We start from the raw sequence: 14,061 nt of genomic DNA, 5'->3' as shown, positions 1-14,061 counted from the left end.
ACCCTGGAAGTGACCACTTCTCTGCACACTGTGTGATTCTGTTGCTCTTTTAATAGTTATTTTCTTATTGTTGTTAGGTTACTACAGTTACTGTAGTGTTGTTTAACTCAGGGCCATTGAGGATGGATGGGTACCTGGTGGTCAGTCTGTCTTTCGCCTCCTTCCTCTAGATGGTCATCAAAACTGTATGGACTTCATACAAAAATCATATATGGTTTACATCACAATTTCACATGGATGTAGCTTCATACAGATCTGAAGCTATCTGCAATGAAAATATGAAATCATATTTCATATAGTTTGAAATAGCAATTTCATGTGAATTTCACAACCCTTAAAGACGTTGCCACAAAAGGGTCCTAGTGTTTGATTTAGAAAATATGGTCACCTTATACCCAATTTCTCTAAATTATGCCACACTCAAGCACTCGTCAATTTGTTTATCTTAATGCCAATTTAGCATTTGTTGTTATTTAGTATGATAGAAGTCCCAGTTTTCTCTGAATAATTTTAACTTTACTGCAGTGAAAATGCTCATTGTTACTAATTACTTGATTAAATAAAGTGTATTGTGACTAATAGGAATTGAACACAGTCACCCCATCTGCCTTAAACTGCAGTACACTTTACTGAATCCAACTTTGTGCCAAGCAGTCTGTCATATGAGAGACTGCAATGGAGCATCCTACTAGTTTATCAGGGAGCTGAGGTACCTATAAACATATCTTTCATGTTTATGAAGCCTGTTTATCAGCTGGACAGGAGCTGGTAGCATGCCAGGTCATAGACTCTAGGAACACACAGTAACAAAAGTAGAAACATATAGATGTTCAGGATTCTGAGACAGAGGGATGCCAAGGCCTTTGCATGATGGTTTAACCATCTAGAACCTTGTGCAGAAAGCTGAAGACAAATGTGCATGGCTCTACATCACATTTTATTTGTACAACTGGCCACCAGTCCTTTCAGATATTCATTTTAGCCCTTAATGCCTGAACTATCACTTCTGCAACAAATTGTGTAATAAATAACATGTAAACAATGGTAACACGTGGGTCTTAGGGCTTTATTGATCTCATAACTGCTTCGACACCAGCAATGGGTAAAAATGCTTTCTTTTCATCTAAAGCTTCCTACAAGATGGTGCTTATTTCACTCACATGTAGACCTATCCATAATGGAATGGTGGAGGAGGGGTGGTTATGCCTTCCTCTGAACCATTCAGCATTGGTCACTGCTAGAGATACTAGACTCAGTTGACTATTGATCTGTTCCTATTGTGTATTCCAAAACATCACAGCTCATACTATCGGGGATTGAGAAAATAAAGACCTCTTTTATTTTGAAACTAAGAAACCACATGTACACTCACCCAAAGCCCTCTTGCCTTCTGGGGAAACATCACTATTGGAGGAGGGTGGCTTTTCAGTGCAGTGGAGGAACAGCACAGCACAGTTCCCGTCATCTGACTGAGAGGAGAGGACAATAATGCTTAGCTCTTCCATGGTGCTTTTCTTCTGCAGCCAGTGTTTCATTGTGACGTATAAAGGTTAAGAAACAGTATTTTAAAATGTTCTGAGTATGATTGTTCTTTTCCAGAGATCAACAGAATGGCATGGTGCAGCCCAGAAACTTTCTGACCCTGGCCTCCTAGATCTGTTCTGACCATGCCCTCACATGGCCAGCGGATGAACTACAATCAGTGTGACCACACTAGGAAGTGTCATTTTTATTCAATAGACCAGAAATCATGGGTTGCAATATAAAAGATGAAATTCTCAAATCTTCACTTAAGAAGAAGAGGGAACGGATACTGTGCCCTATGCAGCTGTTGCTCCCTTTCCTTGCTGTAGCTTATTACAAGAATTCTCATCTCTTTTTCTGATCCTTCTGTCCATTTTCCATTCATAAAGATCAATAAGGTGTTAACTGACCATTGTTAACCTGCACTCCAGTACAACGATACTCTCTGTGTCCCTCCCTCCTCTCCCAAATAATGACACATTAAATGGTTTGAGGGTTGTTGGTACCAATTGAAGTTTATTATAGATTTTGTCCAATCTGCACTTTTTGTAAATTGGAATATTGTTTTATGTTTATAAAAAGAAAAAAATATATAGTAAAGGAAGTACAGACCCCAAAAATAGATTTTCAAAAGAAGAAACATAAAAATAAGGGACTGCAGCAATCTGAGCAATTACAAAGAATCCCATTTCTTGTTACGCTTCTGCACAGCACTTACCTGAAAGTATTACTTGCTCAAATGAAGTTGCAGAGTCAGAAATACAACCAGCCAATCACTATTACCTTTATGGAGCTACTGCTTTCAAGAGTTGGTTTTGAGCAAGATCTGCCAATGCAACTCTTGGCACTGCCCACAAATAGCTTTTGCCATTCACAGTTAGCAAGTAGCAAATATTTTTAGTCCAGCCTTTTAGGCAGTCTTAAAATTGGGCACAATCGCAACACTTTGAACAAGCTTTGTATGAAATGGTAAGCGGTGATTCAGTACATCTGCAAATTGGGATATTCATAGGTTATTATTTATTCTACATACAGCGCCATGTGTGTGCATGGTGCTGAACAAGCACCATGAACAGGGCTCTGCCCTGAGGTGCTTTCAGTTTAAGGACATATTGTACCCGGCTAGTGAACAAATATGCGTCCAAGGAGCCTTTGTGGCCTCTCTGCCTCGCACTCCCACACAAAGGGACAGCACAATTGCAGATCTGGACTTGGGGGTGCACAGGGACTGCTCCCACCTAGGACCCCAGGGCTGGGGAGGAGGCCATGATTTTTCCTCCCCTACAGTCTGCTGCAGCAGGATTATGCTTTAATGGCACAATTGAGGCTCACTTTGAACAGGACAGCACTGATGATAGTGGTTGGGGAGAAGGCAGCTTTGAACAGCTTTTATTTTTCAACATTTGTTCATTTTAAAATTGCACAAATTCACTGGAAGAGTAATGGGCCGTGTACACTAAGAGTGGCTCTGAAATCAGTTAAGGAAAGAGAGGAGCACAGTATTATGCAAAATAGCTCACTGAAAAATTGGATGGAGAGGGAAGACCTTTTTTATTTAAAAAAGAAGTGATGCAGTGGGGTTTGATTATTTGAGTGCCACTGAATTCTGTGTTTGTGTCTGATTTATGGCCCAAACCTGAGGCCTTTACATGTGTAGTCCTACTTGCCTCAATAGCGCTACTCATGAAAGCAAGGGCTCCTGGGTAAGGCTCTGACGCAGACAATACAACAAGACACAGATTACAGATACAGGATTGAGGTTGGAAAGAAAACATTTGCCCAACAATCTTGAGAGGTTGTTCACTGATTTATGCACATGGAAAAATACTCTGTATGATGTGGTACTGATTTGATACATACATTAGTCGACGATCCTGTCTCTGCCATGTGCATGTTTGTCAGACTCTTCTCTGCTTCCAAGAAAAATTGCTAAAATTATTTTAAAGATCAGGTTTTTTTTTTTAAAAAGCATGTGGATAAATTGTTGATTAAAATTCAACTGAGATATAAAATTAAGTCCTGTGACATGAAAAGCTTTTGTGGTTTTCTGTTTCTAAAACCTTTGGAGTCTGGGTGGGGAGGGTGGATTTTAATTCAGTTCTTCCAGTGAAAAAGCAGTTTAGCAACAGGGCAGGAGAGATTTGTCTTTGACTGTTGTGACTCAGTGAAGGGGGAAACTGTAACTATTTTGTTCAGGTGAAGGACTAACTCCCTGAACCTACAAACACCCAATCACTTGCTTAATGTTATTCATATAAGTAATCCCATTGAACGCATCTGAACCTTCTTGTGACTAAAGCTATGTGCATGCTTTAATGTTTGTGGGATTGAGGCCTATGGGAACAACTCTTAAAAACTCATTTCTGCCATGTTGCCTATGAGAAGGTTATATATAAAAGCAAATCTAAATTAGCAGAACCATCAAGACTTGCACATCCAGTTCAAAGCCCCTTGAAATCAATGGAAGTCCTTCTGGTGGATTTGAAAACACTAATAATCAATAATACTGTGGCTTTCCATCTCATGGCCACAGAGTGGCCACTCCACAGCTGTCTGTGCTGGAATCCCGATTTAAATGGGGTCCCAGGATAGGCCATGTGTAGGTCCATGCCCTTCCCACAGATGGAAGATCAGGAGACTGGATGAGAGAATCTCATGGTTCCTCCCCCCCTTAATGCCCTTCTACTTGTTTTCCTAGGGTTCCAAACATCAAATGGATGTGTTTGCTTTTAAAGGTGTTTCAGGTGAGTTTTATAATTACAAATTTGCCCAGAAGATGATATGCATGACCTTGAAATGAACTCTTTACAGCCTGCTATCACCAGCCTCTCATACGATGGGGACACCAGGAATATACATTAAAGAAAGAGAACACAAGGCAGCATTCTTGGGGACCAACTCTGCCTCAGTGACCTCCCTACAATCCCAGTGACGTGGCTGAGGGTGGATTTGGGACTTCCACGTTCAAGCCTGTGAGGTCAGAGGGTCCCAGAGCTGAAGCTACAGCCTGAGCCCAGAAGTCTACACTGCAATGAAAGAGCCCTGCAGCCCAAGCCCTAAAGCAGCTGGTATAGGCCAGCCACAGGTGTCTAATTGCAATGTAGATATACTCTCAAGTGACTGTCAAGGAGCTGGGGTCACACATGGCTCCCCACTTAGAAGCCAGGGGCAAAAGGCATTCCTTACCTCTCTCTCAACAGGGCAGTGGGAGAGCCTGTAGTAAGCCAGAGGCAGCTTTGTAGTGGGGGAACCTAGCTCAACAATGGGAAGGAGCCAGGTGGTTGTTGGCGTGAACCTAGGGGGAACACTATAGCATGGCTGTTACCCTTTAGCTCTGCTTCTTCCCATACCCACCTTTGAGGCAGGTGTAACTCTGTCTCCTTACCCCTCAGTGCTTCCTGGAGGCTGGGGAGCAGCGAGGTTGCTTGCTCGGCAGGTGCATAGAAAGATTTATTGCAGCACAAGTCCTCCTGTTTCCCAGAGCCCAGAGGAGTATGCGGCCTTCAGCCTGGACTCTACAAATGCATCAGTGACCCTCATGTGAGTGTCACAGGAGATGGCACTTGACATGTCTGCAGACAGCTGCTTCTGTGCTGCTGGGGCACAGAGAGGGAGCATCCAGGTGCTGTCTGGCTCCTAAGTTGCTCTGAGGAAGAGCTGGGCTCTGGGACAGAGCTGTGCAGGTTTGGAGGCATGTCTCTCCTGCCCAGTCCACAGTACCCTGATGTGCTCCCCAACAAGGACTCTGTCAACAGGCAACTCTGCAAGGGGAACCTCATACCGCTCTATGACCCTATGTACTGAATGCCTCCCTGGAGGCTCATCCTGAGGCATTTGTTCAGTTCAGCTCAAGTTGTAGAATTAGGTGCTTAGAGATTGAACCTGATAGGTCATTTTAGGAGCATGAACTATTACGTTTAGAAATCCCCCGCCCCCTGCCGCAAATTATACAAGGACATTGTAAAGTTCAGAGCGATTTTAAAGAGACACATTTTTAACACTTTATTGAGCAGGGAGCAATATTTAGTTCCTTTTTATTTCCCATGAACTAGCTGCTAAACTGCTTTTTCTCAGCGCTGTGGCCAGCCATCTTAGCGAGTTTCCCATTGTCTCTCTCCTGGCTGTGGATGCTTGAGTGCAGCAGCTCCGCAGAGGTCCCAGCCTCGCTCTTTAACGTACATTCGCCACTTGTCTGGATGGAGCTGCATGTACCATTGAGTAGCCTCATGAAAACATCTCAGTTCTCTGTCTATGGACACAGGCACCAGCAACCGATTCCCCAAGCCAAAGTCCCCTTCGCAATCAAGGGTCACTTAGCCTACGTTGTCCGGAGTGCAGGGTTTGGCCCATGGTGACAGCTGGCACTGCACCTGCTGCACAGCCACATGGTGACTCCTGTGACTCCTCTAGCCCATCACCACATGGCTCTTTTGCATTCTGCTAAGTGGCCAACGATCTAGGAGAACAGAAACCCTTTGTTAGAGATGGAAAATCTCCTCGATGCAACACTCTATCAATGGCTGCTGGAGGCCTTCCCTGTGAAACCCAACTGTGCAGCCCCTAGGATTCCCATAGGGGAGATCTCTGCTCATGCACTTGTCACCCATGGAAACACTCTCTGACAGTGGGAGTGTAGAGGGAGTCTCTACAGATGATCCCTTCTATAGCTCCCTTAACGGAAGAAGGTTTGGCCTTGTGATGTAAGGCACAGGTCTGAGAGTGGGGGCTCCTGGGTTCTGTGGCTCTGGAAGGGTGCGTGGTCTAATGGGTGGAGCTGGATTGGTACTGAGTACCGGGACTGGCTTCTGCTTCTGTTATTGATGTTGTGTATGACCTTGCAGCCAGTCACTTTGCAACTAATAGCAACCAACCTCAGAGGGCCGGGGAGGGGTCATGAGTTAGTGTCTCCTCACTCTAGCACCTTCCACCCAAGCCTCCCAAAGGTATTAGGTTTAGACTACCCCTCTCTCCAAAGCTAACTACTTGTGCATCTCCACTGCCAGTGGAATTTCACACACAGGGTACAGTCCAGCCCACAAGGTTCTGTCTGGGTAAGAGAGCACCCATTCAGATGAGGCCTATTCCTGCAGACCTCGCTCACACAGAACTGCCACTGAACATTGTCACAACAGTGAATAAGGTCAGCAGTATCTAGCCCTGGTATCACAAATTCAGCCCCAGACAAATACACTTCTCCAGGGTACAGCAACAGCAGGGGCTGCAAACAATTTCAGATCCCTGCAGTCTGGAGAGAACGGACAGGTTCCTCAGTGCAGAACACCATGGCCCAGACCACAGGGGCAGCCATCTGGTCTCTGACATCAGGACTCTAGTGATAGAACACAAGCCTTGTTAGTCAGAGCTCTGTGCATTGGAGGGTTTTTGCAACCCCCATGCCCTTACGTGGAGCAGCCATTTCTAAGCGACTGCTTTCCAAATGCGTCAGACAGACTCTCCAACAGGCCACCAGCCTTGGTTGACACTGACCTGAGAAAGCTCCCACAAAATTCTCAGTTTTCTGCTCCAGGACAGGCAGCGGCAGCACTGGTTGTTGTTCAGGTAGGTCATTAATTTACAGACGGTTGCACTGAGTGTGGTCCAAGCACAGGACTTAGAATCAGAACAGAGTCGCAATCAGCCTCCTTTCTAGGTCTCAGGGAACTCTTCACCACTTCATCTCTGTTCCTCGCTCTGTTAAAATAGGGCCGATCTCTTTGACAGTGTATCCAAGCTCTTCCGACTGACAAGACCCCAGATCACGTTCTGGTGACTTCCCCTCCCCCCTGCCAGCCATCCAAACTGCAGCTGCTGAGATGAACTTCCTCTCCTGGTGCTGTCTTCCCCACTTTCCCAAGTCAGGCTCTGGCTGCCCTTTTTCCATGTCCAGCTCAAACTTCTCCTCCTCACCTCCTAAGCTCCCTATCCAAATATCTCCCTGTGTAAACATCTCCACCTCAGTCATCCCCATCCCATCTTACTGCCACTTCTTCCTGCAGCATCTCCCTGCTACTGGGAAGGGCCCAGCAACCTCAGCTTAGGCTTCCCTTTCTATTCATTCCATCAGACTCACCCGGTAGCTCTCTTAGACTCCTAGAGTGATCCCTTTAGTTTGAGTGAGAGGGGCTTGTGCTGAAGGACCCTGGTTCAATCCCCACCAATGCCCGTCGTGTCTACAGTTTTACTTACCTATCAGTGTAGGTTGTTCAGCCCATTCCTGGTCATGTGTGGTACATCTGCTGCTGGCCATCTCTGTGATGTAGGTCCCTTATCCACACAAGGACATGGCATATCAAGGCCAATCCAGCAGCTCCCATCCGGTTTTCACCTCCACAATGGACAGTGAGCCCTAGCCTGACTACAGAAAAACAGGGTGGTGTTCTTCATGGGAATCTGCTGAAGCTCCAGTCTCCCCTGCTCCACCCCACCCCCACATGCTAAGGGTTTTCAAAAGATACCACTAATCTCAGATAAATAAAGCATCTAAGATGAGGTCAGTGTGGGTGGATTTACTGAGCAGACATGTTCTAAGAGAAGAAGAGATTCCTTCTCTGCTCTAGTGAGATTCCCATAGAAAAAGTATCTGATGGTGGAGGTGGGGGCACTGGTGACATTGTAAGAAAGACAGTGACCTCTACCTGTGAAGGTGGCTGAAGCTTCTTGCAGGCAATAGAGTCCAGGATCCTTACACCTCCTTTGGGGATGATTTTCCTAGGAATAAAATCAACACAGCACAATGAGAACAATGTCTCAGTCCCAGGGCTGGGACCCAGGGATAAGGGTTGCTCTCAGCCAGACTATGTACCAGGAACCTGATCTTTGTCCCAAACGCCACAATCACCCAGATGAGTGAGTGGTTCCTACCTCTATGAGGGGTGTGTGGTTTTCCATCTAAGCATCACTGAGAGCCAGCACTTCTCGGTTTGACAGGATGAGGTCATTGCCCCCCAAGCTGGGCCAGCTGCAGACTACATTGATGTAGGAGGCAAGGCCAGATCCCAGAGCCTGGAAGACAGAGAGGGGAGGAAGCCCCTGCTCATTTCCTGTTCAGGGACCCCACCGAAGAAGGGCCAAGAGGGGAGGGGAGAAGGAAGGGCAGGAAGTGAAGCTGCCCCTGTGGGGAAGGCACTAGAGTAGAAGCCAGTCCAGTTCCCAGATCTACCCCATGTTTGTAGGTGTGATCTTGGAGAGGTCACTTTATTGCTTTCATTCCTGTCTGTAAAATGGGGGTAGTAGGTTCCTCCCCTCCCCAGGAGGTGAGGAGAGGACAGTCCCATTGTCTACATGGGGCTTGGACACTCTGGGCATGGATTGTGCCACAGGGGAAGGGACCTAGAATTTTCTCTACTATAACCAGGGGAGGAGGATGGGATCAGAAGGTCAAGGAAGGGGGATGGGGCAGGAACTGCTGCCACACACGGGGCTTAGGAATTCAGTCAATGCCAAGGGCTCAGTACCTCCCTTCATCAAATAGTTTCCTTACTGAAAAGACTGACCCCTCCTGTCATTGGCAATCTGCATACTATTTGAAGTCCTTCCTAGTGTCCTCAAGGTGCCCACGTAGTTCTTGAATGTGATGGATTCATTGAACCAAGTCGATAGCTGTGAAGTTCAGAGAGGCAATTGGTAGTGTGGGATGAAATGAGGGGGAAATCTACAGCTAGCAAAAAAAGGTGTCGTTGGCATTTTGGTTTGCAAATTTGGAGCTGATCTGTCCTCTCACCGAAGGTATGAGGACACAGGGGAAGAAGAGTATCATAGAACAACTGACCAAGATGGCAGTCAGTTCCACCATGTGGCCATTTCATTCAGGGAGTTCTGCAATGAAATCCATGGCACTGGCTGCCCATGGCTGGGGCAAAGACATGAGGTGCCAAGATATTTGGTGTGTGGTGCCTTGGTGCAAGTGCAGAAGTCACATGAGTCAATATCAGTCTGAATTTCAGCCCACATCCAGCACCACCAAACGAAGCAGGAGGTTTTGAGGCACCCAAAGTGCCGTGCCAGGGAGTTGCCCTGGTTCGGATGTAGTACCTTCAACCGGGGACATCCTCGCAGTACAGGCGGCCCTTAGTAAATGTTATCGCGTCCCACATGGAATGTTGTTTCTCATTCTTGGCTCCTGATTGTTCAGAGATGTCCCCATTCCCTGGCCAGCGGGTCATCCCGGGAGGCTGATTAAATTAGCATGAGTAGAGCTTGAGGTATGGTAGTGTTAAGCACGTTTCGGGGCTTGAGGAGGAAGGGCTGTTCCAGACTAGCTTTCTCCCTTCTTGGTTATATTCTGCATTAGATGACAGGGCGTCAGCCTGGCCATTCTTAGTTCCATGTGGGCAGTTAAGTAATCTTGAAATTGAAGCAAGAGAAGAATAAGGTCTAGCTGAATTGTCCCTGATTCAGTGCTTTGGCTTTGCGCAGATACTGGAGGCTTTTGTGATCAGTACAAACTTGTGCTGGGTATCGAGGCCCCTTCAGCTACTGACACCAGTCTTCAAATGAGGATTTAATGAGAACCCGCTAATTATCAAGGATCTCCTAGATTTGGTCAGTGGGGTCCAGGAGCGGTATGCACAGGGGTGCACCAGGTGCTGGAGGCCATACCTCAGAGAGCATGGCCCTGATTGTCAAATTAGATGTGTCAACTTCCATGATGAATGCTCCAGTTGGATTGGGGTGTGCCAGAATAGGTGCAGTGGTGAAGGCAATTTTGAGCTGTTTGAGGGCTTGTCGGGCCTTGGGCGATCAAACAAATTTGACAGTCTTGTGGAGGAGAGCTATCATGGGGCTTATTTTCTCTGAGAACCCTGGGCTGAAGCAGCAGTAAAACTGGGGAAGCCTAGGAAGTGCTGCTCTTCTTGAGTACTTCAAGCTTCCTCCCAGTTGGGAACAGCTTCCATCTTATTTGGATCAATCTTAACTCCTTCTGGGGAGAGGATGTGCCCCAAAAACTCCGTGGAGAGTTGGCTGAAGGTTTGCTTTTCCAATTTTGTATAGAGACCATTCTGCCACAACCTCTCTGAGTTCTGATGTGGGGTGTATGCTGCTCTGGGTTCTCCAAAAAGAGAAGTATGTTATCTAAATAGATGACAATGTAGTGATCCAGAATGTCCCCAAATACATCACTGATGAAGTGTTGCAAGGTCACGGGACCGTTAGTCAGTCCAAATGGCATTACCAGACAGTTAAAGTGTCCATAATGTGTTTTGAAATCTGTCTTCCATTTGTCCCCCATCCAAATGAGGGTTAGATTGTGAGTCCTTGGAGATCTAGTTTGATGAATACCCGTGCAGGTTTCATGTGATCCAACAATTCTGGGATTAAGAGTAGGGGGTACTGGTTCTAAACTGTCACTTTGTTCAGGGGCTGGTAATCTACACACAAGTGTAGAGTCCCACCTTTCTTCTTCCCAAAGAGGCTGGGGCCTCTGTGGGAAATGCTTAGTAGTGAATAAACCCTTTGAACTGTTTTCATGGCTGTACACAGGGAGAGCCACTAGTTCTGGTTTGGACATTGCGTAAATACGGACAAAGGCAACTTTCAGCCAAGGCTGTAGGTCAATAGGGCAGTCATAGTCTCGGTGCAGAGGCAATATTGTCCGCCTTTCTTTCGAAGATGTCCACATAATCCTGGTATTTATCAGGAATGTTGGGTGTCAGAGCCAAGAATGGAGGTGTAGGTCCAGGGGCGGAGGCTGGTTAAGGAAATCCCTACATTTTCAGTCATCTCCATTGAACCACTTTGATAGAGGCACCACAAGGTCAGGTAACAAGGTCATGGTTCATACTTGGTGTGACGTGTCCCATTTTGCATACAGGCCACTTACTTCCAGAAAGCCTGCTTTTCTGCAAACAGTTGCACCACCAGGTGTCACATGCTGCCTCTGATAGTTAGGTCTAGTGGTTGGAGCTTAAGTCATAGCTAGGCATAGGATAATTTCACATGCAGAGACCCCCTAGCAGGAGGGGAGAATAAAGGGCAGAAAGTGAAGCTGACCCTGAGGGGAAGGCACTAGCCTGGGACACAGTCCAGTTCCCAGATCTACATCCAGACCTGTGTGACCTGGGCCACAGCCCTTCCTCTGTGTCTTAGTCCCCACCTGTCAGATGGGGAGGATCCTTCCCTGCCCCAGGGTGCTTGCGGGGAGTTTCATTTATGGCTGGGAAGGATTCAGATGCCATGTGGGTGGATTGGACCCTGGGTAGGGGATGGGTCAGACATTCACTAGCTCATGGGTGACATGGGCCATGGGAACATCTGAGCAGTGAGCATAGGGGAGGGGTTCCATGTCAGGCCACCACCCCCAGACTGCAGTGGTTATTGATGATAAACCCTGGCTCTACGGAAGTTCTCATTTGTTGTTGTCATTTGCTGGGCCAGCCCCACAGCCCTGTCAGCCTGATGTTTCCTAAACTGGCCTCTGGGCATGGGGCAGGTACAGAATCTGGCCTGGCCCTAGCCCCCGGGGGGTCGGTGTGGGCATGGTGGTGAGAGGGAGGTGGCGTTCTAGCTCTGGCTCCCTGAGGGTAGATTCCTCCTGTGCCCCCCTGGCATGGGGGAGTGACTGAGGGGCCCTGCCACAGCAGCCCTGGGTCTGGGAGTGCTGCAGATGCGGCGCTCGGCCATTCCCCCTGCTCCAATGCGGAGCTTTCTGAGCTCTACTGGGGGACATGCAGGCCCTTCTGCATCAGGCTGGGCAGGGAGAGCTCGGCCTGGAAGCAGGGGTGATGGCAGAGAGGAAAAGGCCAAGAAAAAGGAGGGTGAGGAGAACCTCATGCCCCAGACAAAGGGGATTCAGGAGCGGAGGGAAAGGCCCCATCCCACCCAGAAGGGAGAGGGTTTCTCTCAGCCCTGTGGGTTCTATCTCCACTCTCATTAGCCCCTCTCCTCCATGTACAGTCAGACAGAGCACTATCTACAGCAGGGAGTGTGAGCTGCTAGACATGTGAGGGGGGGGTCCTTTAAGGGTGTCCCATGGGGCACAGCCCCTGCAGTGCCTTGGGCACCTGGCACAAGCACCGGTTAGTAAAGAGCTGGCCCATCACTTTCTCAGTAACATCTTCCTGCTGAAGGGAACAAGAACTAGTCAGACTCAGACACCCCCGGCAACAAAGGGTATTGATGGCACCTGGAGACAACAACATTTCCACCCAGCCCCTCCCCACGTCTGAGGGATGGATTCCCCCACCCACCCCCCGAGATGAAGTCTTGTCTCCTCTCTAGTGACCTCCCACTCCCAGCACTGCAGAGTGACCTCCTCTCCCTTTCCTCTTAGTCCCCCTGTGAGAGCTGTTCTATTTCCAAACCCATCTGGGGAAGCAGCTCAGCTCCCCAGAATCCTCTCAGCCACCCCTTCCCCTCCAGCTGTGGGTTTGGGAGGCTTTTGGCAGCAGTGAAGTGGGGTGAGAGGAAGTTGAGACCTTTCCCCAAGTGACCCCTGGTCCTTATGGTGAAGCCGTGGATGGTAGCTCTGGTGAACGGGCCACATGGGCAGCCTCTGCTGACTGAATCCTCCAGTTCTCCCAGAGCAGGCCCAGCCCGGCCAGCAGCAGGGCAAACTTTCCCTGGCCCACGTGCCTGAGCCCAGCCTGGTTAGTCTTCGTGGCCCTTTCAATCCTTGGCCTCCAAGGCTGCCAGTGACACTAGATAACATGGACACAAGACCACTAGGAAGGAACTGGCCTGAGGCCCTGAGAAGAAGAAAGGTTCGCAGAGATCACAAGGGGAGTTTCCAGCCCCTAGCATGAGCAATGGCAGCTTGTTCTGTTGATGTGATGCCTGTTATGAAATAGCCTTGCTGGACAGCTGGGTCTGAACTGCTTTGAGCTGCTCAGGGGACAAGCTGGCACCTAACAATGGCACCTGCCATGATTAATTCGTCTCCTTTCTCCCAGGTCAGCGAATGGGGATGGGATGGCAGGGACTTTCCATGGCCTGAAGGTGAATGGCCCTGGGTCACTCCCCAAAACTAGATTAATCTTTCTCTGGTTACCTCGTCCCCTATCAGCTGGCCGGCTTCTCCCATGATGGAGAAGGCTAGGAACAGCCCAGCCTGGCTGACATGTTGCCGGGGGTCGTGGATGGCCATCAGTGCCGCCTGCAGGAAGGATCTCCTCTGGCCTTCTGAGAAGATCTCGCCAAAGACCTAAAACCAACAGCACCAGAGCCCTTGGCAATTGCCCAGAACCAGGCTCCAAATCCCTCTAGTGGCTCATGTGGACGGTCAGAGTCCTGCTGCAGCCCGGGCAGCTAATTCCCCTCGAGGACCTGTGGGGTCCCATGGCCCAGGGAACCCCCTTCAGTGAGAGGTCACAGGCACTAGGGCCTCTCATAGCTCTTTCTGGAGCAGGATTCACTGCAGTGAGCAGAGCTGGATCCCTTGAGATACAATCCTCCATTAACTCAACCCCCCAGGGGATTCCTTTTATGCCACTTAGCAACGGATCCATGTAACACACACAAACCATGGCCGTTAGCAAGGCTCCAACCCAGAATCCTCAGCCTCTCGCAGCTGAACACTGTCAGCTGGAAATAAGTAGCAGG

The sequence above is a fragment of the Emys orbicularis genome, chromosome 2, assembly GCF_028017835.1.
Source record: "Emys orbicularis isolate rEmyOrb1 chromosome 2, rEmyOrb1.hap1, whole genome shotgun sequence".
Lineage (NCBI taxonomy): Eukaryota > Metazoa > Chordata > Testudines > Emydidae > Emys > Emys orbicularis.
Note: the sequence above shows the minus strand (reverse complement) of the source record.